This window comes from Bos javanicus, chromosome 19 (assembly GCF_032452875.1).
Source record: "Bos javanicus breed banteng chromosome 19, ARS-OSU_banteng_1.0, whole genome shotgun sequence".
Classification (NCBI taxonomy): domain Eukaryota; kingdom Metazoa; phylum Chordata; class Mammalia; order Artiodactyla; family Bovidae; genus Bos; species Bos javanicus.
In genome coordinates, this window is record NC_083886.1 from 451,250 (window position 1) to 478,650 (window position 27,401).

The window sequence follows — 27,401 nt, forward strand, 5'->3', positions numbered from 1 at the left end:
CTAAAACTTAATATGTTCATAATATCTCTTTGATCACTTCATTTTAATCATATATTTTAATATTTGAAAAATGTCATGGACAATGTTCTAACTATGAAAATATCACATAAGTCTTTCCTGTTCCTTCAATTCAGTTCAATTCAGTCACTCAGTCGTGTCCAACTCTTTGTGACCCCATGGACTGCAGCACACCAGACCTCCCTGTCCATCACCAACTCCCAGAGTTTACCCAAACTCATGTCCATTGAGTCGGTGATGCCATCCAACTATCTCATCCTCTGTCGTCCTCTTCGCCTCCTGCCTTCAATCTTTCCCAGTATCAGGGTCTTTCCCAATGAGCCAGCTCTTTGCATCAGGTTGCCAAAGTATTGGAGTTTCAGTTTCTCATCAGTCCTTCCAATGAACACCCAGGACTGATTTTCTGTAGGATCGACTAGCTGGATCTCCTTACAGTCCAAGGAACTTTCAAGAGTCTTCTCGAACACCACAGTTCTAAAACATCAATTCTTTGGTGCTCAGCTTTCTTCACAGTCTGACTCTCACATCCATACGTGACTACTGGAAAAACCATAGCCTTGACTAGACGAACCTTTGTTGGCAAAGTAATGTCTCTGCTTTTTAATATGCTGTCTAGGTTGGTCATAACTTTCCATCAAAGGAGTAAGCATCTTTTAATTTCATGGCTGCAGTCACCATCTGCAGTGATTTTGGAGCTCAAAAAATAAAGTCAGCCACAGTTTCTACTGTTTCCCAATCTATTTGCCATGAAGTGATGGGACCAGATGCCATGATCTTAGTTTTCTGAATGTTGAGCTTTAAGCCCGAGTTTTTCACTCTCTTCTTTCACTTTATCAAGAGGCTCTTTAGTTCTTCTTCACTTTCTGCCATAAGGGTGGTGTCATCTGCATATACGAGGTCATTGATATTTCTCCCAGCAATCTTTGTTCCAGCTTGTGCTTCCTCCATCCCAGCGTTTCTCATGATGTACTCTGTAAATAAGTTAAATAAGCAGGGTGAGAATATACAGCCTTGACATACTCCTTTTCCTATTTGGAACCAGTCTGTTGTTCCATGTCTAGTTCTAACTGTTTCTTTCTGACCTTCATACAGATTTCTCAAGTGGCTGATCAGGCGGTCTGGTATTTGAATCTCTTGAATAATTTTCCACACTTTGTTGTGACCCACACAGTAAAAGGCTTTGGCATAGTCAATAAAGCAGAACTAGATGTTTTTCTGGAACTCTCTTGCTTTTTCGATGATCCAGGGAATGTTGGCAATTTGATCTCTGGTTTCTGTCTTTACTAAAACCAGCTTGAACATCTGGAAGTACATGGTTCAGATACTGTTGAACTTTCCAGCTGCAGCACTGAAGTGGCGGCTACATGGCATGGAGCAGCCGGGAGGACATACCCCACATCCAAGGTTAGAGAAACTCCAGCAAGATTGTAGGAGGGGTGAGTTCATGCTTTGAATCAAACCCCATTCCCTCCAGAGACTCTCAGAGGGCTAAAACAAACCATGTGTGTACAAGGACCCAGAGACCCCACAGAGACTGAGACAGAACTGTGTATGAACGTCTCCTGTGAAGGTACAGGTCAGCAGTGGACTGCCACAGGGACAGGGAATCTTGGTGAAGCAGACTTGGGTATGCCATAAGCCCTCTAGAGGAGGTTGCCAGTAACCCTATCAGAGAGCTGCCAGATCTTATACAGGACTGGGAAAAAGACTCTTGGTGGGCACAAACAGAACCTTGTTCACCAGGACCCAGGAGAAAGGAGAAATGACCCAGCAAGGGACTGACCAAGACTTGCCTGTGGGTGTCCAGGAGTCTCCAGCAGAGGCTTGGGTCGGTGGTGTCCAGCTGCAGGGTTGGGGGCACTGAGTGTAGCAGTGTGTGCATGGGATCTCTTGAAGGAGGTCACCATTATATTCATTACCTGCACCACAGTTTGGCCCCAGATAAATAGCAGTGAGGGAACACAGCTCTACTCACCAACAGAACATTGGATTAAAGATTGACTGAGCATGGCCCCACCCATCAGAACAAGACCCAGTTTCCCCCTCAGTCATTCTATACCATCAGGAAGCTTCCATAAGCCTCTTATCCTTCTCCATCAGAGGGAAGACAGACTGAAAACCACAATCACAGAAAACTAACCAATTTAATCACATGGGCCACAGCCTAGGCTAACTTAATGAAACTATGAGCCATGCCCTATAAGGCCATCAAAGATGGATGGGTCATAGTGGAGAGTTCTGACAAAATGTGGTCCACTGAAGAAGGGAATGACAGACTGCTTTAGTATTCTTGCCTTGAGAACCCCATGAACAGTATGAAAAGGCAAAAGATAGGACACTGAAAGATGAACTCCTCAAGGTGGTAGGTGACCAATATGCTACTGGAGATCAGTGGAGAAATAACTCCAGAAAGAATGAAGAGACTGGAGCCAAAGCAAAAACAATATCCAGTTGTGAATTTGACTGGTGAAGGAAGCAAAGCCTCATGCTGTAAAGAGCAATATTGCATAGGAACCTGGAATGTTAGGTCCATTAATCAAGGCAAGTTGGAAGTGGTCAAACAGGAGATGGCAAGAGTGAATGTCAACATTTTAGGAATGAGTGAAGTAAAATGGACTGAAATGGGGGAATTTAACTCAGATGACCATTATATCTACTACTGTGGGCAAGAATGCATTAGAAAAAATGGAGTAGCCATCATCGTCAACAAAAGAGTCTGAAATGCAGTACTTGGATGCGATCTCAAAAACGACAGAATGGTCTCTGTTCATTTCTAAGGCTAACCATTCAAAATCAAGGTAATCCAAGTCTGTGCATTCTATGAAGACCTACAAGAGCTTTTATAACTAACATCTCCAAAATATGTCCTTTTCATTATATGGGACTGGAATGCAAAAGTAGGAAGTGAAGAAACACCTGGAGTAACAGGCAAATTTGGCCCTGGAGTACAAAATGAAGCAGGGCAAAGGCTAATAGAGTTTTGCCAAGAGAACACACTGGTCATAGCAAACTCCCTCTTCCAACAACACAAGACTCTACACATGGACATCACCAGATGGCCAACACCAAAATTAGATTGATTATATTCTTTGCAGCCAAAGATGGAGAAGCTCTATACAGTCTGTAAAAACAAGACCAGGAGCTGACTGTGGCTCAGATCATGAAATCCTTATTGCCAAATTCAGACTTAAATTGAAGAAAGTATGAAATACCACTAGACCATTCAGGTATGATCTAAATCAAATCCCTTTCCTGTTCCTAATGTAACACAAATTATGTCACAGATATTATCTTTTTTTTCTTCTTCCAATTGTCAAATTTACCTCTTCTCTCTATTTTCAATTTTTCTACTTTTGCTCATTATCCTCTGCCAGAAATCCCATAACACTGCCTAGCTCATTGTTAAAATTTTACAGCCTTCTTCGATTTTCTACTCTGTTCCCACATATATTTTCTATCTCCTTCCAACATGTAATTTCTAGTCCTTTCCAATCATATAATTCATTATCTTTGTAACTGCAAGATTAATCTTTTTTTTTTAAATAAATGTATAGCTGACCTTGTTAGCCACTTACCCCAAATTCTATCAGTGTTTTACAATTTACTTAGAAAAAAATCCAAATATTTATTGGGACCTACATTATCTGATTTTACTAATACTATTATTCAGTCACTCTGGGCTTAAAGGAAACACTAGCCTCTATTAAGTTCCCATGAAACAAAAAAAGGAAAACACACACAAAAAAAGGTTTTCTATCTTTTTTCCATCTATTTTCTATCTATTTTCTATCTCAGGACAGCATCTTTAGGAAATACACTCTTTCTTATAATCCTGAATCTATTTCCTAAAGGTTCCTGGAATCCTGGAATATTCTTCCTGTGATTTATTCAGTACTTGATTACTTCACATTCTTTAGGTTTTAGTTGAAATTTCACCTTCAGAAAGGACGTCTCTTAACAACATCTAAGAAGTAACTCTCCTAGGTTATCTTGATACATCATTTTTGCGTAATTTACTTATGGTACTTACAATAATCTACAGTTATCTTGTTTATGTGTTTTATTCTAGCCCTTTGTTTATTTCTAATTATTGAAATAGTAGGTTCAGAGGTAAGGGGCAAATAAAGTAACTGAAACTTTAATATCTCTTGGAACAAGTAGGAAACATATAAGATTATATTGTTGTTGTTCAGTCACTAAGTTGTGTCCAGTTCTTTGTGACCTCATGAACTGCAGCATGCCAGACTTCCCTCTCCTTCACTATCTCTCAGAATTTGCTTAAACTCAGGTCCATGGAGTCAGTGATGCCATCCAACCATCTCAACCTCTGTCACACCTTCTTCCTCCTTCCCTCAATCTTTCTAGCATCAGGTTATTTACCAATGAGTCAGCTGTTTGCATCAGGGGGCCAAAGTATTGGAGCTTCGTCATCAGCCCTTCCAATAAATATTCAGAGTTGATTTCTTTTAAGATTGACTGGTTTGATCTCCTTGCTGTCCAAGGAACTCTTACAAGTCTTCTCCAGCACCACAGTTTGAAAGTGTCAATTCTTGGACGCTCAGCCGTCTAGAATGACTCAAACTAATTAAGAGGAAGAATGATTTGGAGTCAGAAACTATGAATATCAAATACTCAAAACTGCGTGGTGTTATTACTGCCTTATTTCTTCAATTACTTTTATATCACTGCTTCATTTGTTATTTCATTGCAGAATATTTTTTAATCTTCTCTAGGAGAAAAGATGTCAATAACTCTGGTCTTTTACTGGTCAGGCACTTATGATACACATGTTTTTAAAAAATAACTTTACTGGGTTATGATTGACATAAAAGAGCAGTACATGGTTAATGTATACAATTTGATGAATTTGAATATAAGTATATATTAGTGATAGAGTTACCAAAAACATAGGCTGTAAACATATCCACCATTCCCCAAAGTATCATCCTGTCCATTTTATTATTATTATTATTATTTTATACATATTCATAGTTAACTTTTTGTTAAAGGGTAGATCTTATATTAAATGATGAAATAGTGTTATTCTCTAAATCTAAATGCTTGCCGTTTCATATAAGAAACTGTGATAGAGTAGTTAAGGCAATAGACCATTACTGAGATCAATTAAAATTGAGAAGGGACTATAATTGGCTTAGTTAGTAACAGGAAGCCATCCTTCAAAAGCAGATATTTCTAGGAAAATATTATAATTCCATGCTGATTCTTTGGCAACTATATGCAATGTAATTTTCAGAGAAACCTTATGAAAATAAAATGTTTAGCATTATTACAGTAATAAAAATTATCAGAACCAATACAATATTGTAAAGTAAAAAAAAAAATGATCAGAAGTGTAAAAATGACAGAATTCACAATTTCAGTCTACATTGAATAAATGTTAATATATCTACCTAAAGAAACTAAAGACCTATATATAGAAAACTATAAAACACTGGTGAAAGAAATCAAAGAGGACACTAATAGATGGAGAAATATACCATATTCATGGATTGGAAGAATCAATATAGTGAAAATGAGTATACTACCCAAAGCAATTTATAGATTCAATGCAATCCCTATCAAGCTACCAACAGTATTCTTCACAGAGTTAGAACAAATAATTTCACAATTTGTATGGAAATACAAAAAACGTCGAATAGCCAAAGTGATCTTGAGAAAGAAGAATGGAACTGGAGGAATCAACCTACCTGACTTCAGGCTCTACTACAAAGCCACAGTTATCAAGACAGTATGGTACTGGCACAAAGACAGAAATATAGATCAATGGAACAAAATAGAAAGCCCAGAGATAAATCCATGCACATATGGACACCTTATCTTTGACAAAGGAGGCAAGAATATACAATGGATTAAAGACAATCTCTTTAACAAGTGGTGCTGGGAAATCTGGTCAACCACTTGTAAAAGAATGAAACTAGACCACTTTCTAACACCATACACAAAAATAAACTCAAAATGGATTAAAGATCTAAACATAAGATCAGAAACTATAAAACTCCTGGAGGAGAACATAGGCAAAACACTCTCTGACATACATCATAGCAGGATCCTCTATGACCCACCTCCCAGAATATCGGAAATAAAAGCAAAAATAAACAAATGGGACCTAATTAACCTGAAAAGCTTCTGCACATCAAAGAAAACTATCAGCAAGGTGAAAAGACAGCCTTCAGAATGGGAGAAAATAATAGCAAATGAAGCAACTGACAAACAACTAATCTCAAAAATATACAAGCAACTCCTACAGCTCAATTCCAGAAAAATAAATGACCCAATCAAAAAATGGGCCAAAGAACTAAATAGACATTTCTCCAAAGAAGACATACAGATGGCTAACAAACACATGAAAAGATGCTCAACATCACTCTTTATTAGAGAAATGCAAATCAAGACCATTATGAGGTACCATTTCACACCAGTCAGAATGGCTGCGATCCAACAGTCTACAAATAATAATTGTTGGAGAGGGTGTGGAGAAAAGGGAACCCTCTTACACTGTTGGTGGGAATGCAAACTAGTACAGCCACTATGGAGAACAGTGTGAAGATTCCTTAAAAAACTGGAAATAGAACTGCCTTATGATCCAGCAATCCCACTGCTGGGCATACACACTGAGGAAACCAGAAGGGAAAGAGACACGTTTACCCCAGTGTTCATTGCAGCACTGTTTCTAATAGCCAGGACATGGAAGCAACCTAGATGTCCATCAGCAGATGAATGGATAAGAAAGCTGTGGTACATATACACAATGGAGTATTACTCAGCCATTAAAAAGAATTAATTTGAATCAGTTCTAATGAGGTGGATGAAACTGGAGCCTATTATACAGAGTGAAGTAAGCCAGAAGGAAAAACACCAATACAGTATACTAACGCATATATATAGAATTTAGAAAGATGATAACAATAACCCTGTGTACGAGACAGCAAAAGAGACACTGATGTATGGAACAGTCTTATGGACTCTGTGGGAGAGGGAGAGGGTGGGAAGATTTGGGAGAATGGCATTGAAACATGTAAAATATCATGTATGAAATGAGATGCCAGTCCAGGTTTGATACACGATACTTGATGCATGGGGCCAGTACACTGGGACGACCCAGAGGGATGGTATGGGGAGGGAGGAGGGAGGAGGGTACAGGATGGGGAGCACATGTATACCTGTGGCAGATTCATTTTGATATTTGGCAAAACTAATACAATTATGTAAAGTTTAAAAATAAAATAAAATTTAAAAAATAAATAAATGTTAATACAAGGATGGGATAAAAAAAAAGAGAGCAGAATAGTGATTGGATCAGTGGTACAGTGGTGAAGAATCCACCTGGTTTGATCTGTGGGTCAGGAAGATCCTCTGGAGGAGGACATAGCAACCTACTCTAGTAATCTTGCCTGGAAAATTGCAGGGACAGAGGAGCCTGACAGTCTACAGTTCATGGGGTCACAAAAAAAGAGTTGGACATGATTTAGCAACTAAACAATATTTTAAAATGACTAGATCATGCTTTATTGAGAAGAAGCAAATAGTTTCAAATTAGAGATCACAAAGAACATTGAATTATTTGGAAGCATGCAGTTACTCAGGAGTTTTTCACACTCAGTGAAGAAGATATCAATATGATGCCATGATATGAATCATGGCTTTAAATATTTTCAAACTAATAAGATATCCATAACAATAAAATTCAATGCATTAGATCTTCAAAATATTCATAATGTTGGATAATTTATTTAATTTGCCACACTTGAATATTCTCTTTAATAGACGATTTCAAATTTGATTTAATAGACCTAGAAACATGAGTTCAATAAATTCTTCGAGGAAATCTCATTCAAGGGATGCTTTTGCCATCTATTGACAGTCCTAGAAAATAATTCCTTAATTTCTAACCAAGTCTCTTTTTCTTCCATATAGATGACTTTCCAAACTCATACATGGCTAATGGAAATTTCACTGGAGTCAGTGAATTTATTCTCACAGGAGTCTCAGAATATCCAGACCTCCAGATCCCACTCTTCTTTGTCTTCCTGGTCATCTATGGACTGACCGTGACAGGGAACCTAAGCATAATCACCTTCACCAGTGTGGACTCCCAACTTCAGATCTCCATGTATTTCTTCCTCAGGCAATTGGCTATCGTCAGTCTTGGCAATTCAACTGTCATTGCCCCTAAAATGCTGATCAAAATTTTAGTAAAAAAGCATACCACCTCCTTCTAGGAATGTGCCACCTAACTAGGAGGGTTCTTGGTTTTCATTGTAGCTGAAATTTTCATGTTAGCTGTGATGGCCTATGACCACTATGCAGCCATTTGTAACCCCCTGATCTACAAGATGGTTGTATCTCGGTGGACCTGCCTTCTTTTCATTTCCCTCACATACTTTTACAGCTTTTTCACAGCGGTTGCAGTTTCATGTTGTGTATTTTCTGTGTCTTATTTTTCTTCCCAAATAATCAATCATTTTAATGTGATACTGCCCCCCCTGTTAACATTGTCTTGCTCTGATACTTAATTACCAGAGACAGTAGTAGTCATATCTGCATCTACAAACTTGATGCTTTCCATAACTGTAGTTGTATCTTATTTCAACATCATGTTGTCCATTCTAAGGATACATTCATCAGAAGGAAGGAAAAGAGCCTTCTCCACATGTGCTTCACATATGACAGCTGTGTTAGTCTTCTATGAAACTCTGCTTTTCATGTATTTACAGCCTCGAAATAACCATTCACTGGATACCGATAAAATGGCCTCCGTATTTTATACACTGGTGATCCCCATGCTGAGTCCCATGATCTACAGCTTGAGGAACAAGGACTTGAAGGCTGCCTTGAGGAAATTTCTGACAAATTAGTGATGCAATGTTAAAGCTCTATAGGTCACTGAAGAGATGGTGAAGACAGGCTGCCATTGTGTGGCATATAGTATGAACAACATTAGAAGCTAAATGAATGGGTTATTTTCCCATTGTACAATTTTTGTTTTGAGAAAAAGTCCTAGTCCACATCTTTCAAACAAAAATCTTTAATACAAGCCCTTTTTTTCTAATCTAAAAAGTGAAAAAATTGAGACAACAGCCACAGAAATTTTGGGAACAAATTGGAAAAACAGATAGTGAAAGTCAGATCCATATTATCTCCACAAAATCTGTGCAATTCACTGGTCTCAAGGCACGTAGGTGTGAAGATTTTAGTATCCCAGGAAAGGTTTTGTGTGTGTGTGTGTGCACGTGTGCACGCATGTGCTTAGTCATGTATGACACTTTGAGACCCCATGGATTGTAGCCCACTCCTCTGTCTGTTGAATTTTCCAGGCAAGAATATTCAAATGGGTTGCCATTTCTTCCTCCAGAAGATCTTCCTGACCCAGGGATAAAACCCACGTCTCCTGTGTCTCCTGCAGATGGATTCTTTACCACTGAGCCACCCAGAAATCCCAGACAAGGCTAAAAGTATAAAGAAATATTTATGTAACCATCTGTGAGACAGAGTTTGTAGTTTGACACAAACTTTGTTATTTTTTTCTAAAAGGAAAAGAATAAATATAATCAACTCTCGTAAGATTATAACAATATTTAGAAATGTTCACAGTATGATGTCCCCGTGTCCAACATAGACTCCATTTCCCCTGAACATCAATGTTTTCAAGAAAATTAGTGTAATCCTTGAAGTGACAACAGAAAGTGATTCTGTGTCCTTATGCTTTCTTCTCAGTCTTCAGTGCTAGTATGTGTACCTAAGGTTGGGATTTTTTCAGTGTTATGTCCTCTCCTACCCACTTCATCTACTTCATCCCAATCTGTTTTGTACACATGAAACTCTTTGCTGGAAGAGAGTGTTCTGCCCTCTTCTGTGGTATCAAAACTCTTCTTTGTAAAACTGCAAGTTCATGGGTCAAAGTGCTAAACAGAAAAATAAAATATAAAACTTCTCAAATAAAATTTGAAAAAGTAATTTTATCTATCACACACAAAACATTATAAAGGTCAATGAAAAGAAATATCTCAATTGAAATGAACAAAATTTAGACATTTTAGATGGAGATATATGAATGAACAACAAGTGTATAGAAAAGTGTTCAGTATTATTAATCATCAAGTAAATGAAAATCAAATGCACAAGGAGATTATTTTGATTCCAGTTTCAATTAATACTTTTTTTTACTTCAAATATTGGCAAGTATGTATGTAAAGTATGAATTCTCATGCATGGTTTTAGGTAATGAAAATGCAAGAGTTAGTTTAGAACTCTGCAGTTTGTTATAAAGTTAAATATATAATTATTTGTGTTCCAACAATTTCCGTCATATACCTATTACTAGGGAAATTAATATATCTATGCACATGGATGCTAAGTCACTTTGGTTGCACCCGACTCTTTTTGACACTATGGACTCCTCTGTCCATGGAATTCACCAGGGAAGAATACTGGAGTAGGTTGCCATGCCTTCATCCAGAGGATCTTCCAAATCAGGGATGGAAACTGCATCTCATCTCTTATGTCTCATTCATTGGCAGGCAGATTCTTTACCCTTGAGAAGCCCCACATATATGCACACATACAGTTATATAGGAGTGTTTATACTAGATTTATTCAGTTCAGTTCAGTCGCTCAGTCATGTCCAACTCTTTGCAACCCCATGAACTGCAGCACGCCAGGCTTCCCTGTCCATCACCAACTCCCAGAATCCACCCAAACCCATGTCATTGAGTTGGTAATGCTATCCAACCATCTTATCCTCTGTTGTCCCTTTCTCCTCCTGCCCTCAAACTTTCCCAGCATCAGGGTCTTTTCAAATGAGTCAGCTCTTTGCATCAGGTGGCCAAAGTACTGGAGTTTCAGCTTCAACATCAGTCTTACCAATAAACACCCAGGACTGATCCTTTAGGATGGAGTGCTTGGATCTCCTTGCAGTACAAGAGACTCTCAAGAGTTTCTCCAACCCTACAGTTCAAAGGCATCAATTTTTCTGTGGTCAATTTTCTTAATAGTCAAACTCTCACATCAATACATGACCACTGGAAAAACCATACCCTTTACTAGACAGAACTTTGTTAACAAAGTAATGTCTCTGCTTTTCAATATGTTATCTAGGTCGGTCATAACTTTCCTGCCAAGGAGTAAGCATCTTTTAATTTCATGGCTGCAATCACCAACTGCAGTGATTTTCGAGCCCCCCAAAATAAACCCTGACACTGTTTCCACTGTTTCCCCATCTATTTCCCATTAAGTGATGGGACCAGATGCCATGATGTTAGTTTTCTGAATGTTGAGCTTTAAGCCAACTTTTTCACTCTCCTCTTTCACTTTCATCAAGAGGTTATTTAGTTCTTAGCTTTCTGCCATAATGGCAGTGTCATCTGCATATCTGAGGTTATTGATATTTCTCCCAGCAATCTTGATTGCAGCTTGTGCTTCTTCCAGCCCAGCGTTTGTCATGATGTACTCTGCATAGAAGTTAAATAAGCAGGGTGACAATATACAGCCTTGATGTACTCCTTTTCCTATTTGGAATCAGTCTGTTGTTCCATGTCCTGTTCTAACTGTTGTTTCCTGACCTGCATACACATTTCTCAAGAGGTAGGTCAGGTGGTCTGATAATCTCATCTCTTGAAGAATTGTCCACAGTTGATTGTGATCCACACAGTAAAGGCTTTGGCATAATCAATAAAGCAGAAATAGATGTTTTTCTGGAACTTTCTTGGTTTTTCATGATCCAGCGGATCTTGGCAACTTGATCTCTGGTTCCTCTGCCTTTTCTAAAACCAGCTTGAACATCTGGAAGTTCACACTTCATGTATTGCTGAAGCCTGGCTTGAAGAATTTTGAGCATTACTTTACTAGTGTGTGAGATGAGTGCAATTCTGCAGTAGTTTGAGCATCCTTTGGCATTGCCGTTCCTTGGGATTGGAATGAAAATTGACCTTTTCCAGTCCTGTGGCCACTGCTGAGTTTTCCAAATTTACTGGCATATTGAGTGCAACACTTTAACAGCATCATCTTTCAGGATTTGAAATAGTTCTATCAGAATCCCATCACCTCCACTAGCTTTGTTCATAGAATGCTTCCTATGGCCCACTTGACTTCACATTCCAGGATGAAAGGTTTTAAAGTAACACAAAACTTGTATTTATTTGTTCAATTATCCTACTTGTATATTTGGAGTTTCTAAAAGTGCTAGCTCCTACAAGGTTTGGGGGAGATGGAAAATAACTATCTGTTTTGTTTTTTTTTTTTTTTTTCAAAAAAATGAAATTTAGATTATTTAAAAAATAATTAATAGGTAAATGAATTGTTAGACATAACACATGAGAAGTAATGAAACACCTCTAGGAAGAATTGAAACTTCACCTGACATCTGATGGATACATAGAATGATAAAGCCAACTAGATTGCAAAGACAGAAGGAAGAGTTTCTGCTTCAACTATGTACAAAATTCATGATCATATCTGAAAAACTGATAGTATGCATAATGGCTTAACACTGGAAATTACATAAAAAATGTCACAAAAAGTGAGACAAGTCTGAAAAGAAGGGGTTGCTTTTCAAAGTTAAGTTAGCCAACCTTTTGGAATATATCCTATGTAAAGAGGAAATAGTAAGCTATGATTTGCATGTTAAAAAGTACACTCTATTACAATGAACAGAGAAAGGCTGGCTAAGATAAATGTGCGGACAATAATACAGAAAGTTGTGATAGAGGCCTAAATTACAAGTAGACAGGTTTGAAAAAAAAATAGGTTAAATAATTAGTGTGTTCAATATCTAATTTTTATCAGTGGAGTTTAGAAAGATATAAGAAATGTATTTTCTTGACTTTGTGCCTGCGTAACTGGCTGTAATAAGACACCGCTCACTGAGTTAGAAAATGCATGCTTCAAAGCAGATGAAAAATATAGGAAGGCTTCTGCACAACAAGGGAAACTATAAGCAAGGTGAAAAGAGCCTTCAGAATGGGAGAAAATAATAGCAAATAAAGCAACTGACAAAGAACTAATCTCAAAAATATACAAGTAACTCCTGAAGCTCAATTCCAGAAAAATAAACGACCCAATCAAAAAATGGGCCAAAGAACTAAATAGACATTTCTCCAAAGAAGACATACACATGGCTAACAAACACATGAAAAGATGCTCAACATCACTCATTATTAGAGAAATGCAAATCAAAACCACAATGAGATACCATTTCACGCCAGTCAGAATGGCTGTGATCCAAAAGTCTACAAGCAATAAATGCTGGAGAGGGTGTGGAGAAAAGGGAACCCTCTTATACTGTTGGTGGGAATGCAAACTAGTACAGCCACTATGGAGAACAGTGTGGTGATTCCTTAAAAAAACTGGAAATAGAACTGCCTAATGACCCAGAAATCCCACTGCTGGGCATACACACTAAGGAAACCAGAATTGAAAGAGACATGTATACCCCAGTGTTCATCACAGCACTGTTTATAAAAGCCAGGACATGGAAGCAACCTAGATGTCCATCAGCAGATGAATGGATGAGAAAGCTCTGGTACATATACACAATGGAGTATTACTCAGCCATTAAAAAGAATACATTTGAATAAGTTCTACTGAGGTGGATGAAACTGGAGCTTATCATACAGCATGAGGTAAGCCAGAAACAAAAACACCAATACAGTATAGTGACACATATATATGGAATTTAGAAAGATGGTAACGATAACCACAGAAGAACTGTACAAAAAATATCTTCAAGACTAAGATAATCACGATGGTATGATAACTCACCTAGAGCCAGACAGCCTGGAATGTGAAGTCAAGTGGGCCTTAGAAAGTATCACTATGAACAAAGCTAGTGGAGGTGATGGAATTCCAGTGGAGCTATTCCAAATCCTGAAAGATGATCCTGTGAAAGTGCTGCACTCAATATGCCAGCAAATTTGGAAAACTCAGCAGTGGCCACAGGACTGGAAAAGGTCAGTTTTCATTCCAATATCAAATAAAGGCAATGCCAAAGAATGCTCAAACTACCGAACAATTGCACTCATCTCACACACTAGTAAAGTAATGCTCAAAACTCTCCAAGCCAGGCTTCAGCAATATGTGAAGTGTGAACTTCCAGAAGTTCAAGCTGGTTTTAGAAAAGGCAGAGGAACCAGAGATCAAATTGTCAACATCCACTGGATCATGGAAAAAGCAAGAGAGTTCCAGAAAAAACAAACAAACAAAAAAACAAAAAAGCATCTATTTCTGCTTTATTGACTATGACAAAGCCTTCGACTGTGTGGATCACAATAAACTGTGGAAAATCCTGAAAGAGATGCGAATACCAGAGCACCTGACCTGCCTTTTGAGAAACTTATATGCAGGTCAGGAAGGAACAGTTAAAACTGGATATGGAACAACAGACTGTTTCCAAATAGGAAAAGGAGTACGTCATGGCTGTATATTGTCACCCTGCTTATTTAACTTCTATGCACAGTACATCATGACAAACGCTGGGCTGGAAGAAGCACAAGCTGAAATCAAGATTGCCAGCAGAAATATCGATAACCTGAGACATGAAGATGACACAACCCTTATGGCAGAAATTGAAGGAGAACTAAAAAGCCTCTTGATGAAAGTGAAAGTGGAGAGTGAAACAGTTGGCTTAAAGCTCAACATTCAGAAAACTCGATCATGGCATCTGGTCCCATCACTTCATGGGAAATAGATGGGAAAACAGTGGAAACAGTGTCAGACTTTATTTTTGGGGGGCTCCAAAATCACTGCAGATGGTGATTGTAGCCATGAAATTAAAAGATGCTTACTCCTTAGAAGGAAAGTTATGACTAACCTAGATAGCATATTCAAAAGCAGAGACATTACTTTGCCAACAAAGGTCCATCTAATCAAGCCTATGGTTTTTCCAGTGGTCATGTATGAATGTGATAGTTGGACTGTGAAGAAAGCTGAGCGCCAAAGAATTGATGCTTTTGAACTGTAGTGTTGGAGAAGACTCTTTAGAGTCCCTTGGACTGCAAGGAGATCCAACCAGTCCATTCTGAAAGAGATAAGCCCTGTGGTTTCTTTGGAAGGAATGATGCTAAAGCTGAAACTCCATTACTTTGTCCACCTTATGTGAAGAGTTAACTCATTGGAAAAGACTCTGATGCTGGGAGGGACTGGGGGTAGGAGGAGAAGGGGACGACAGAGGATGAGATGGCTGGATGGCACCACTGATCGATGGATGTGAGTCTGAGTGAGCTCCGGGAGCTGGTGATGGACAGAGATGCCTGGTGTGCTGTGATTCATGGGGTCGCAAAGAGTCGGACACGACTGAGCGACTGAACTGATCTGAACTGAACGATAACCCTGTATGTGAGACAGCAAAGAGACACAGATATATAGAACAGTCTTTTGGACTCTGTGGGAGAGGGAGAGGGTGGGATGATTTGGAGGAATGGGATGGAAACATATATAATATCATTTAAGAAATGAATCACCAGTCCAGTTTTGATACAGGATCCTTGGGACTGGTGCACTGGGACAACCCGGAGGGATGGTATGGGAAGGGAGGTGGTATGGAGGTTCAGGATGGGGAACACGTGTACACCTGTGGTGGATTCATGTTGATGTGTGGCAGAACCAATACAATATTCTAAAGTAATTAGCCTCCAAATAAAATAAGTAAATTTAAATTGCAAAAATAAAAATAAAAATATAGGATAGTTTTTGAATTTCTGAAATCTCTTTTGAGCATGTTATATTTAGTTACTTTGGGAATATGTAAGTGAATTTTTCTGGGAATCTCTTGAGTATATACCTGGAGATCAGAGGAGAAATCTGGCCTAGAAATTTAGACTTTTGCAACACAAAAGTGAGAACCATCCCCAGAACATTTGATGGGAGCTCCAAAAGAGTGTGCAAAAAATGACACAAGATGGCTTAGGAACGAAATGTAAAGTAATGCTTTAATTAAAACATAAACACAGGGAGTGGAACCACCAAGAAGTGTGAATGTGGACAGAATGTTGATTCTGATGACTTGCAAACCAAACCAAACCAAAATAAAACAATGGTTTTCATGAAAATTAATGTCAATGATATCTGGGGCTACATAGACAACATAAAAGAAGTCTCCATTGCCTATGGGAATAAGGAGATTGTTGGTGAACGTGGAATGAGTAATTGTATTACAATTATGGTGAGAACAAATTCAGAATACAAGTTGATATATAATTGCTAAAGATGAAGCAAATAACTTTCCAGGATATTTAGTACTGAAAGAATGAAGAGGAGAGGGGTTGATGGATGGAGGAAAAGGAAAATAAGTCACAGGTCATTGGTAATGATTTCAACATGCATCTTGTTTTTAAACTGAGGGGGAAGATCGAATAAATTAGTAGAGGATGAATATATGGGATGAACAAAACAGCTTGGGAACCAAAATATAAGTTTGTATATTAGAAAGAGAAATTTGTATGTTGTGAATAGTCATTGTGGCAATTGATCACAGAGTCTAAGCTGTTTAGGGTTCAGTCAGTTCAGTTCAGTCACTCAGTTTTGTCCAACTCTTTGTGATCCCATGAATCGCAGCATGCCAGGCCTCCCTGTCCATCACCATCTCCCGGAGTTCACTCGAACTCACGTCTACTGAGTCGGTGATGCCATCCAGCCATCTCATCCTCTGTCGTCCCCTTTTCCTCCTGCCTCCAATCCCTCCCAGCATCAGAGTCTTTCCAATGAGTCAACTCTTCACGTGAGGTGGTCAAAGTACTGGAGTTTCAGCTATAGCATCATTCCTTCCAAAGAATATCCAGGGATGATCTCCTCTAGAATGGACTGGTTGGATCTCCTTGCAGTCCAAGGGACTCTCAAGAATGTTCTCCAACACTGCAGTTCCAAAGCATCAATTCTTCGGCGCTCAGCTTTCTTCACAGTCCAACTCTTACATCCATACATGACCACAGGAAAAATCATAGCCTTGACTAGACAGACCTTTGTTGGCAAAGTAATGTCTCTGCTTTTCAATATGCTATCTAGGTTGGTCATAACTTTTCTTCCAACAGTAAGCGTCTTTTAATTTCATGGCTGGAGTCACCATCTGCTGTGATTTTGGAGCCCAAAAAGATAAAGTCTGACACTGTTTCCCCCCCTATTTCCAATGTAGTCATAGGACCAGATGCCATGATCTTCGTTTTCTGGATGTTGAGTTTTAAGCCAACTATTTCACTCTCCTCTTTCACTTTCATCAAGAGGCTCTTTAGTTCCTCTTCACTTTCTGCCATAAGGGTGGTGTCATCTGCATATCTAAGGTTATTGATATTTCTGCTGGCAATCTTGATTTCAGCTTGTGCTTCTTCTAGCCCAGCATTTGTCATGATGTACTCTGCATAGAAGTTAAATAAGCAGAGTGACAATATACAGCCTTGATGTACTCCTTTTCCTATGTTAAGTAAAGGAGGTGGCAGTACATAAAGGATACTTAGGGTAAAGTGATTGGGTGGATACATAAAAGGTTGTAGTGTCATAATTGATGTGAAAGCAAAGTTCAGAAAGTTGTGGTCATAAGACAAGTTTTTTATTTTGGATAGCTACTCTTTTATCAATTGTTACCTAAAACAAGCTTCAAAATGGATTCTCGGGAGTAGAACGCTCAAGTGGATAAACAGTGGGGTCGCAGATTCCAAGATCAAGAACCTAAGAAGCCAAGGTACGAAATAAGTGGTGTTCATGACACTGATGGCAAATTTGTGGACGATAAACATGATGGCATCAATACCAGAGCCTTCATTGGATAAAAGGGAGCGACCTGGATCCATATGTGATGACAGTGAATATGGGGATAAACCTCTAAGCGTCAGGGAGTGTACTTAAATGCAAGACACAGCAATGACAGAAAAGAATGCTTCAACATAAACAATGCCTTATTTCACCTGCCAGATTTAACATATATGGAGAGTTTCAAATGGAATAGCTTGAAGAAACCTGGAAAGAAATGCATTTTCAAGGATGATCCAAGTTTCAGTTTAAAGACAGGAAACTAAAATGACTGAAGATATTGGTGAGTTTGGTAACGTCAGAGCAAGAGCTACACAGACTCCAACACATCAGAAAACTATAAGTACTAGAAAAATTAAGAGCCAAGAAAGGTAATGATCTGAGATCACAGTCAATAAGGCAATGGAAAAAAGACCTCAAAATATTGAAAAAAGAATAACCTACAATCATGGGTATAATGGGATTGCACCATCTTTTCTTTTGAGAACAAGCCTAAATATGAATACTATTAATACTAATGGAATGAAAAACCATGTGTCTGTGCTCAGTCGTGTCTGACTCATGGACTGTAGCCAGCCAGGCTCCTCTGTCCATGGGCTTTCCAGGCAAGAATACTGGAGTGGTTTGCCATTTCCTCCTCCATGGAATCTTCCTACCCAGGGATCCAACCCTTGTCTCCCACATCTCCTGTATTGGTAGGAAGATTCTTTGTTACTGCACTGCCACATGAGAAGCCCATTTTAAGAGCTAAAATTTACTCATTTCCACATACTGCAGGAAAGGTATTATTTCAAGCACTTAAGGTGGACAGACTTAGATATCGCCTTTCAAAAATTTTCTGATTAATGGCGAAATTCTTACCTCTACAAAAAGAATTCATTTCTATAAACTATGAATTGAGATCATGGAGTCCAGAACTAGTTCATGAGCTATTTTGCTTCATCCCACGCTAATCATGAAACAGGAAGAGGGTTTAAGCTCTCACTCTCAGCTCCCAAATCTGAAAATGAAGAGGATAGCTTATCACCAGTCGATAGGGTTGATGGAAAGATGACCTGAGATGAAGTAGTAAAAAAAAAAAAAAAAAAAAATCAAACATATCTGCTCAAATGAAGATCATCACAAGCTGTTTCTTTTAATAAGCCAGAAAACAGTTTTTACTTCTACAAAATTATCTTGATTTTTTTCTTCTCCTGTTTAACATTTAAATGTTAGGAGCCATTTGATAAATATGTTTTCTGAATCATTTAAATATATTTTTAATCATTCCATTCATTTTTCAGAAAAAAGCAGGACTATGTTTCTAAGGGCTTTTCTCCCTTTAATTCCCAAATATTACATAGTAATTGAACAAAAACTAGATATCATAGTAAGAGAATAAAATAAAATAAAAATCATCCTGAACAGTTGGTATAGAGATGGTCAGAATATAAGATTACCTTTCATATTACCCCTTCTGAAATTATTCTTTTCTATATGTTTTATTAAATCTATTGATTCACCTAGTAAGTCATTATATATAAAAAAACAACAATTTCCAGAGTTCCTAAATATTTCCAACATATTCAACTTAGGGATCCAAGATTCTGAACATGCCATCACCAAAAAAAATTGCAAACTATTCTGTCTGCAGTGGTTTCAGGACGAGGTGATCACACACCTTCTAGTCAGAAATCAGATGACCTCAAAACAATCTCATTTCAGTCTTAGGCCTCATGTCTTTCGTTTAGAGCTCCACACCTGCCCCATCTGCAGCAGGTGGATGACCGACTGAAATTATTTTTTTAATTTATTGTTTTCTGTTAATTAAAATTTTCAAAGACATAGTATGTTTGTTTAAAGTATTTAATGGACATAACTTATTTATTTATTTTAATATAAATTTATTTATTTTAATTGGAAGCTAATTATTTTACAATATTATATTGATTTTGCCATACATCAGCATGAATCCACCATGGGTGTACACGTGTTCCCCATCCTGAACACCCTCCCACCTCCGTCCCAATACCATCCCTCTGAATCATCCCAGTGCACCAGCCCCAAGCATCCTATATCATGCACTGAACCTGGACTGGGGATTGGTTTCACATATGATATTATACATGCTTCAATGTCATTCTCTCAAATCATCCCACCCTCACCCTCTCCCACAGATTTCAAAAGACTGTTCTATACATCTTTGTCTCTTTTGCTGTCTCACATACACAGTTATCATTACCATCTTTCTAAAGTCCATATATATGCGTTCAGTTCAGTTCAGCTCAGTCACTCAGTTGTGTCCGACTGCGACCCCAAGAATCGCAGCACGCCAGGCCTCCCTGTCCATCACCAACTCCCAGAGTTCACTCAGACTCACATCCATTGAGTGCCATCCATCCATCTCATCCTCTGCCATCCCCTTTCTTGCCTGCCCCCAATCCCTCCCAGCATCAGTCTTTTCCAATGAGTCAACTCTTCACATGATGTGGCAAAAGTATTGGAGTTTCAACTATAGCATCACTCCTTCCAAAGAAATCCCAGGGCTGACCTCCTTTAGAATGAATTGGTTGGATCTCTTTGCAGTCCAAGGGACTCTCAAGAGTCTTCTCCAACACCACAGTTCAAAAGCATCAATTCTTCAGCATGCAGCTTTCTTCACAGTCCAATTCTCACATCCATACATGACTACTGGAAAAACCATAGCCTTTACTAGACAGACCTTTGTTGGCAAAGTAATGTCTCTGCTTTTGAATATGCTATCTAGGTTGGTCATAACTTTCCTTCCAATGGGTAAGTGTCTTTTAATTTCATGGCTGCAGTCACCATCTGCAGTGATTTTGGAGCCCCCCAAAATAAAATCTGACACTGTTTCCACTGTTTCTACATCTATTTCCCATGTAGTGATGGGACAAGATGCCATGATCTTCTTTTTCTGAATGTTGAGCTTTAAGCCAACTCTTTCACTCTTATCTTTCACTTTCATCAAGAGGTTTTTTAGTTCCTCTTCACTTTATGATATATGGGTGGTGTCATCTGCTTATCTGAGGTTATTGATATCTCTTCCGGCAATCTTGATTCCAGCTTGTTCTTCTTCCAGCCCAGGATTTGTCATGATGTACTCTGCATAGAAGTTAAATAAGCAGGGTGACGGTATACAGCCTTGACATCCTCCTTTTCCTATTTGGAACCAGTCTGTTTTTCCATGTCCATTTCTAATTTTATATGCATTAGTATACTATATTGGTGTTTTTCTTTCTGGCTTACTTCACTGTGTATAACAGGGTCCAGTTTCATCCACCTCCTTAGAACTGATTCAAATGTATTCTTTTCAATGGCTGAGCAATATTCCATTGTGTATATGTACCACAGCTTTCTTATCTATTCATCTGCTGATGGACATCTAGGTTGCTTCCATGTCCTCGCTGTTATAAACAGTGCTGTGATGAACACTGGGGTACACATTTTTTTTTTCAATTCTGGTTTCCTCAGTGTGTATGCCCAGCAGTGGGATTGCTGGGTCATACGGCAGTTCTATTCCCAGTGTTTTAAGGAATCACCACACTGTTCTCCATAGTGGCTGTACTAGTTTACATTCCCACCAACAGTGTAAGAGGGTTCCCTTTTCTCCCCACCCTCTCCAGAATTTATTCCTTGTAGACTTTTGGATAGCAGCCATTCTGACTGGCGTGAAATGGTACTTCATTGTGGGTTTGAGTTGCATTTCTCAGATAATGAGTGATGTTGAGCATCTTTTCATGTGTTTGTTAGCCATGTGTATGTCTTCTTTGGAGAAATGTCTGTTTAGTTCTTTGGCCCATTTTTTATTGGGTCATTTATTTTTCTTGGAGAAGGAAATGACAGCCCACACAAATATTCTTGCCTGGAAAATCTCATGGATGGCAGAGCCTGGTAGGCTACCGTCCATGGGGTCGCAAAGCGTCAGACATGACTGAGCGACTTCACTTCACTTCACTTATTTTTCTGGAATTTAGCCGAAGGAGTTGCTTGTATATTTTTGAGATTAATTCTTTGTCAGTTGCTTCATTTGCTATTATTTTATCCCATTATGAAGGCTGTCTTTTCACCTTGCTTATAGTTTCTTTTGTTGTGCAGAAGCTTTTAATTTTAATTAGGTCCCATTGTTTATTTTTGGTTTTATTTCCAATATTGTCGAAGGTGGGTCATAGAGGATCCTGCTGTGATTTATGTCGGAGAGTGTTTTGCCTATGTTCTCCTCTAGGAGTTTTGTAGTTTCTGGTCTTTAAATCTTTAATGTATTTTGAGTTTATTTTTGTGTGTGGTGTTAGAAAGTGTTCTAGTTGCATTCTTTTACAAGTGGTTGACCAGTTTTCTCAGCACCACTTGTTTTAACAAGTGGAGATTGTCTTTTCTCCATTGTATATTCTTGCCTCCTTTGTCGAAGATAATGTGTCCATAGGTGCATGGACTTATCTTTGGGCTTTCTATTTTGTTCCTTTGATCTATTTTCCTGTCTTTGTGCCAGTACCATACTGACTGTCTTGATGACTGTGGCTTTGTAGTAGACCCTGAAGTCAAGCTGGTTGATTCCTCCAGTTCCGTTCTTCTTCCTCCAGATTTCTTTACTTATTCAAGGTTTTTTTTTTTTTTTTTTTTGTATTTCCACACAAATTGTGAAATTATTTGTTCTAGTTCTGTGAAAAATACTGTTGGTAGCTTATAGGGATTGCATTGAATATATAGATTGCTTTGTGTAGTATACTCATTTTCACTATATTGATTCTTCTGATCCACAAATGGGTATATTTCTCCATCTATTAGTGTCCTCTTTGATTTCTTTCACCAGTGTTTTATAGTTTTCTATATATAGGTTTTTTGTTTCTTAAAATATTTCAATAATTAAAATAAATTGTGCTCAAGTAACTCTGTATTTATTTTCTTTTATTAAAAATAGATAAGAAATTATTCAATTATGCTAGATATTAAATAAAATGTCATATTTCTATCTTCCAAACCCCACAGAGTTCCATACTTTGGAAATTCTGCAGAGAAAAAAATCACTTCATTCTGAAACCAGAATTTCCATGGAGAGTCTCCTCTGAATGTGTCCAACATAAGATCAGGGAGGATCAGAATCAGTTCCCAACATCTGCTTGTTTATCTCTAAGGGAGACAAGAATACTCAGACTGTGTGCTCTAGGGGATTTTATTGTTTAAAAAAAAAATCAAATCTCTACTATAGCAAAAGCCCATTACTCTGTAGTGTCTGAGTTTATCCTCTTGGGACTCACAGATAATTCAGAACTTCAAGCCATTCTCTTTGGTGTATTTCTAGGAATCTATTTAGCTAGTGTCCTTGGTAATCTTGGTTTGATTGTACTAGTACAGGTCAGCCTGCAGCTTAACACACCCATGTTTGTTTGTTTTTTTTTTCCTCAGCCATCTGGCTTTTATTGAGTTTTCTTTTACTTCATCTGTCACCCCAAACACCTTGGTGAATTTTCTGTGTGAAGTTAAAAGTATAACATTTTATGAATGTGCCATTCAGATGTGTTGCTTCATCACATTTGTAGTTTGTGAACAGTATTTGCTCTCAGTCATGGCCTATGACAGGTATGTTGCCATTTGCAACCCTTTATGCCATCCTCATGCCTAAAAAACTCTTCAATCAGGTCACTGCTAGCACATATATTTATGGAGTCGTTGTGAGTCTTGCACAGATAGTCGCAACATTCCTCTTATCTTTCTGTGGTTCCAATAGAGTCAACCACTTCTACTGTGATGATGTTCCCTTGGCTGCACTGGCTTACTCTGACACTCACGTTAAAGAGCTGATGCTGTTAACCATTGCTGGGTTCAACACTCTTTGCTCTCTACTGATGGTGATCATTTCTCATATCTTCATCCTCTTTGCCATTCTTAGGATCCGTTCTTCTGAAGGGAGCCAAGAAGCCTTTCTATTTGTGTTTCTCATTTCACCTTCATCACCATATTTTATGCAACAGTCATTTTTATGTACCTCCTGCCCATTTCTAGCCATTCTCTGAATACAGATAAATTTGCTTCAGTATTCTGTGTGGTAGTGATTCCCATGTTAAACCCATTGATTTATAGCTTGAGAAATCAGGAAGTAAAGAATGCACTGAAGAGAATTATAGAAAAGTTCCATTTGGCTATCAAATAACTGAAAAATCAAGGACAGGGAGGAATCAGAGGACTTGGAGTTGTGGCTTATCTAGAGTCAAAATGCTGATAAATGATAGGGTCAAATTCCTCACTGTCAGTGTTCATATTTATTCAATATGTCTTACCCACTGTTTCATTCTTGGTGATTTACACGTGAAAGGCATTTTGTAAATTTAGAGGTGTTAAATTTTAAAAGGAAAAAGAGACAGACAAACAAGGAAAGACAGAGACAGAAACAGATAGAGATATCTTAACCTGTTTGAAAAGACATCTTTAAAATTAAAGAAATGGAACATCAGGCATAATGACTTTATCTGAATTCTTTCTCATATGGGTCATACTAAGAAAGATCAACATTTGATATCTTATATTTCAAATTTGCTGCATACATAATCTGGAAAATAAGGCAAAGTTTAATAGCAATATTTTTTTATTATTATTTTAACACTGAATAATCTTCCTAACACTCCTCTTCTTGCATTCAGCTCAAAGAATAGCACCAGCAGAACAACCTTGACATCGAACCCTTGGTAACAACTGATACTGACACTGTATCAGTTTAGTTCACTGAAGCTCTTTCCTGCCATTATAATTCCTTGCTTGCTCTATGTCAGTCGTGATTAGAAACATGGACTCTTCCTTCACACAGTTTAGCTAACAATTTTAGTTTTTCCAAGCAATAGCTCTTATCTTGGGTAAATTACTATATTTCACATATCTTTTTCTTTTTTTTTTTTTTTCATCTACAATAGTAGTAGTTCCTTTGCCCTGGACTGACTGTGAAGATTAAATAAGATTATGACTATAAAAGGCTTACATAGTTTGTAGTACATGCCAAGAGCTTCATGAGCATTGATTATTATACCTAATTAGTGACGTTATTTTCAGTATTGTTATTGCATGCACAGCCCTTTTAGAAAGAGTTGACATTGTTATATGCCTTATTTTAAAATCAACAAAATGAAAATATAAAAACTAACAAGTTATTATATTGACACCATTAAAGCAATTTCATTACTTTTCATTTTTGTTTCAAATCGGTATAAATGACTTTTTTTTTTTAACTGTACATATTTAAAGTGATCAATTTGATAAGTTTTGAAACATTACCACAGTTAAAATGCTGAATGAGTTTGTCCCTTCCACCAAGGTTCCTCCTCCACTGACCCTGGGCAACTACCAGTCTGGTTCCTGTCACTATGGATTGCTTTGCGGTTCTTACATGCATGCTGCATGCTAAGTTGCTTCACTCGTTTCTGACTGCTTATTTCTTACTGTTTTATATAAATGGAATCAGCAATATGAACTCTTTATGGCAGAGAAATTTTATACCTCAGAAGTGCAAACAGCTTCATGTTGAACATTTGGCATACTTATTCTCTAAAATTGCATTGCCCACACCACTGAGATGCCGTGCAGTGCCCACACCACTGAGCCATTCTACCTCCCACGCATGCGTGCATGTTGTCATTTCAGTCATGTCTTTTTGACCCCATGGACTTTAGCCCACCAGACTCCTCTGTCCATGGGATTCTTTAGGCAAGAATACTGGAGTGGGGTGCCATGGTCTCCTCCAGGGGATCTACCTGATCCTGGGATGCAAGAGGGGCCCAGGTTTCTCCTGCATTGGCAGGCAAGATGTTTACCACCAGCACAAACTTGGAAGCCCATTCTGCCTCCACTGTCCCTAAATTTCATCTCAACTGCTTTTATTAATTTTGTTGGGGTATAGTTGCTTTATAATACTGAATTAGTTTCCTGCCATACAGCAAAGTGAATTAGTTATTCATATACATATGTACACTCTTTTTTAGATTCACTTCTCATTTAGGTCACCACAGAGCACTGAGTAGAGATCCTTGTGCTTTACAACAGGTTCTCATCAGTTATCTATTTTATACATGACAGTGTATATATGTCAATCCCAATCTCCAAATTCACTCATCTGTCTTTCCTCCCTTGGCAATCGTGAGTTTCTTTTCTATATCTGTAATTCTATTTCTGTTTTGCAAACAAGTTCATCTGTACCATTTTTGTAGACTCCACATATAAGGGATATTATATATTTGTCTTTCTCTTTCTGACTTACTTCACTCACTTTGACAGTCTTTAGGTCATTCCCTGTTGCTGTTAATAGTATTGTTTCATCTTTTTTATGACTTAGTAATATTCCATTATACATATGTACCACTTCTTTATCACTTCCTCTGTTTATGGACATTTAAGTTGTTTCCATGCCCAGGCTATTGAAAATTGTGCTGCAAAGCACACTGAGGTGCATACATTCTTAGAGATTATGGCTTTCTTCAGATGTATGTCCAGGTGGGCTTCCCCAGTAACTCAGCTGGTAAAGTTGTCCAGGAGACCTGATTTCAACCCCTGAGTGGGGAAGATCACTCAAAGAAGGGCATGATAACCCACTCCAGTATGCTTGCCTAGAGAATTCCCATGGTCAGAGGAGCCTGGTGGGTTGACAGTCCATAGGGTTGCAAAGAATTAGACATGAATGAGCAACTAAGCGCACACATGGCAGCTGTAGTTTTATTTATTTTAAGGAAATTCCATACTTTTCTACATAGTGGTTTTACCAATTATATCCCCACCGACAGTATAGGAGGGTTCTTTTTTCTCCATAACCTCTCTAGCATGCATTGCCTGTAGATATTTTGAAGATGGATAGATATTTCTCCAAATAAGACATACAGATAGTTTAAAAAAAAAAAATGAAAAGATGATCAATATCACTAATTGTTCAGATCAGATCAAATCAGTCACTCATTCGTGTCCAACTCTTTGTGACCCCATGAATCGCAGCACGCCAGGCCTCCCTGTCCATCACCAACTCCCAGAGTTCACTCAGACTCATGTCCATCGAGTCAGTGATGCCATCCAGCCATCTCGTCCTCTGTCGTCCCCTTCTCCTCTTGCCCCCAATCCCTCCCAGCATCAGAGTCTTTTCCAATGAGGCAACTCTTCGCATAAGGTGGCCAAAGTACTGGAGTTTCAGCTTTAGCAACATTCCTGCCAAAAAAATCCCAGGGCTGATCTCCTTCAGAATGGACTGGTTGGCTCTCCTTGCAGCCCAAGGGACTCTCAAGAGTCTCTCCAACACCACAGTTCAAAAGCACCAATTCTTCGGCGCTCAGCCTTCTTCACAGTCCAACTCTCACATCCATACATGACCACAGGAAAAAACCATAGCTTTGACTAGACGAAACTGTGTTGGCAAAGTAATGTCTCTGCTTTTGAATATGCTATCTAGGTTGGTCATAACTTTCCTTCCAAGGAGTAAAGGTCTTTTAATTTCATGGCTGCAGTCACCATCTGCAGTGATTTTGGAGCCCAGAAAAATAAATTCTGACACTGTTTCCACTGTTTCCCCATGTATTTCCCATGAAGTGATGGGACCGGAGGCCATGATCTTCGTTTTCTGAATGTTTCGAGCTTTAAGCCAACTTTTTCACTCTCCTCTTTCACTTTCATCA

The 27,401-nt window shown here is 38.3% G+C and overlaps 2 pseudogenes; both read left to right on the forward strand.

The window, feature by feature from the left end:
* Positions 1-7,973: 7,973 nt before the first annotated feature.
* On the forward strand, positions 7,974-8,894 carry LOC133231532 (olfactory receptor 8J3-like; annotated as a pseudogene).
* A 9,142-nt stretch (positions 8,895-18,036) lies between these two features.
* On the forward strand, positions 18,037-23,914 carry LOC133233016 (olfactory receptor 5AL1-like; annotated as a pseudogene).
* Positions 23,915-27,401: the final 3,487 nt, after the last annotated feature.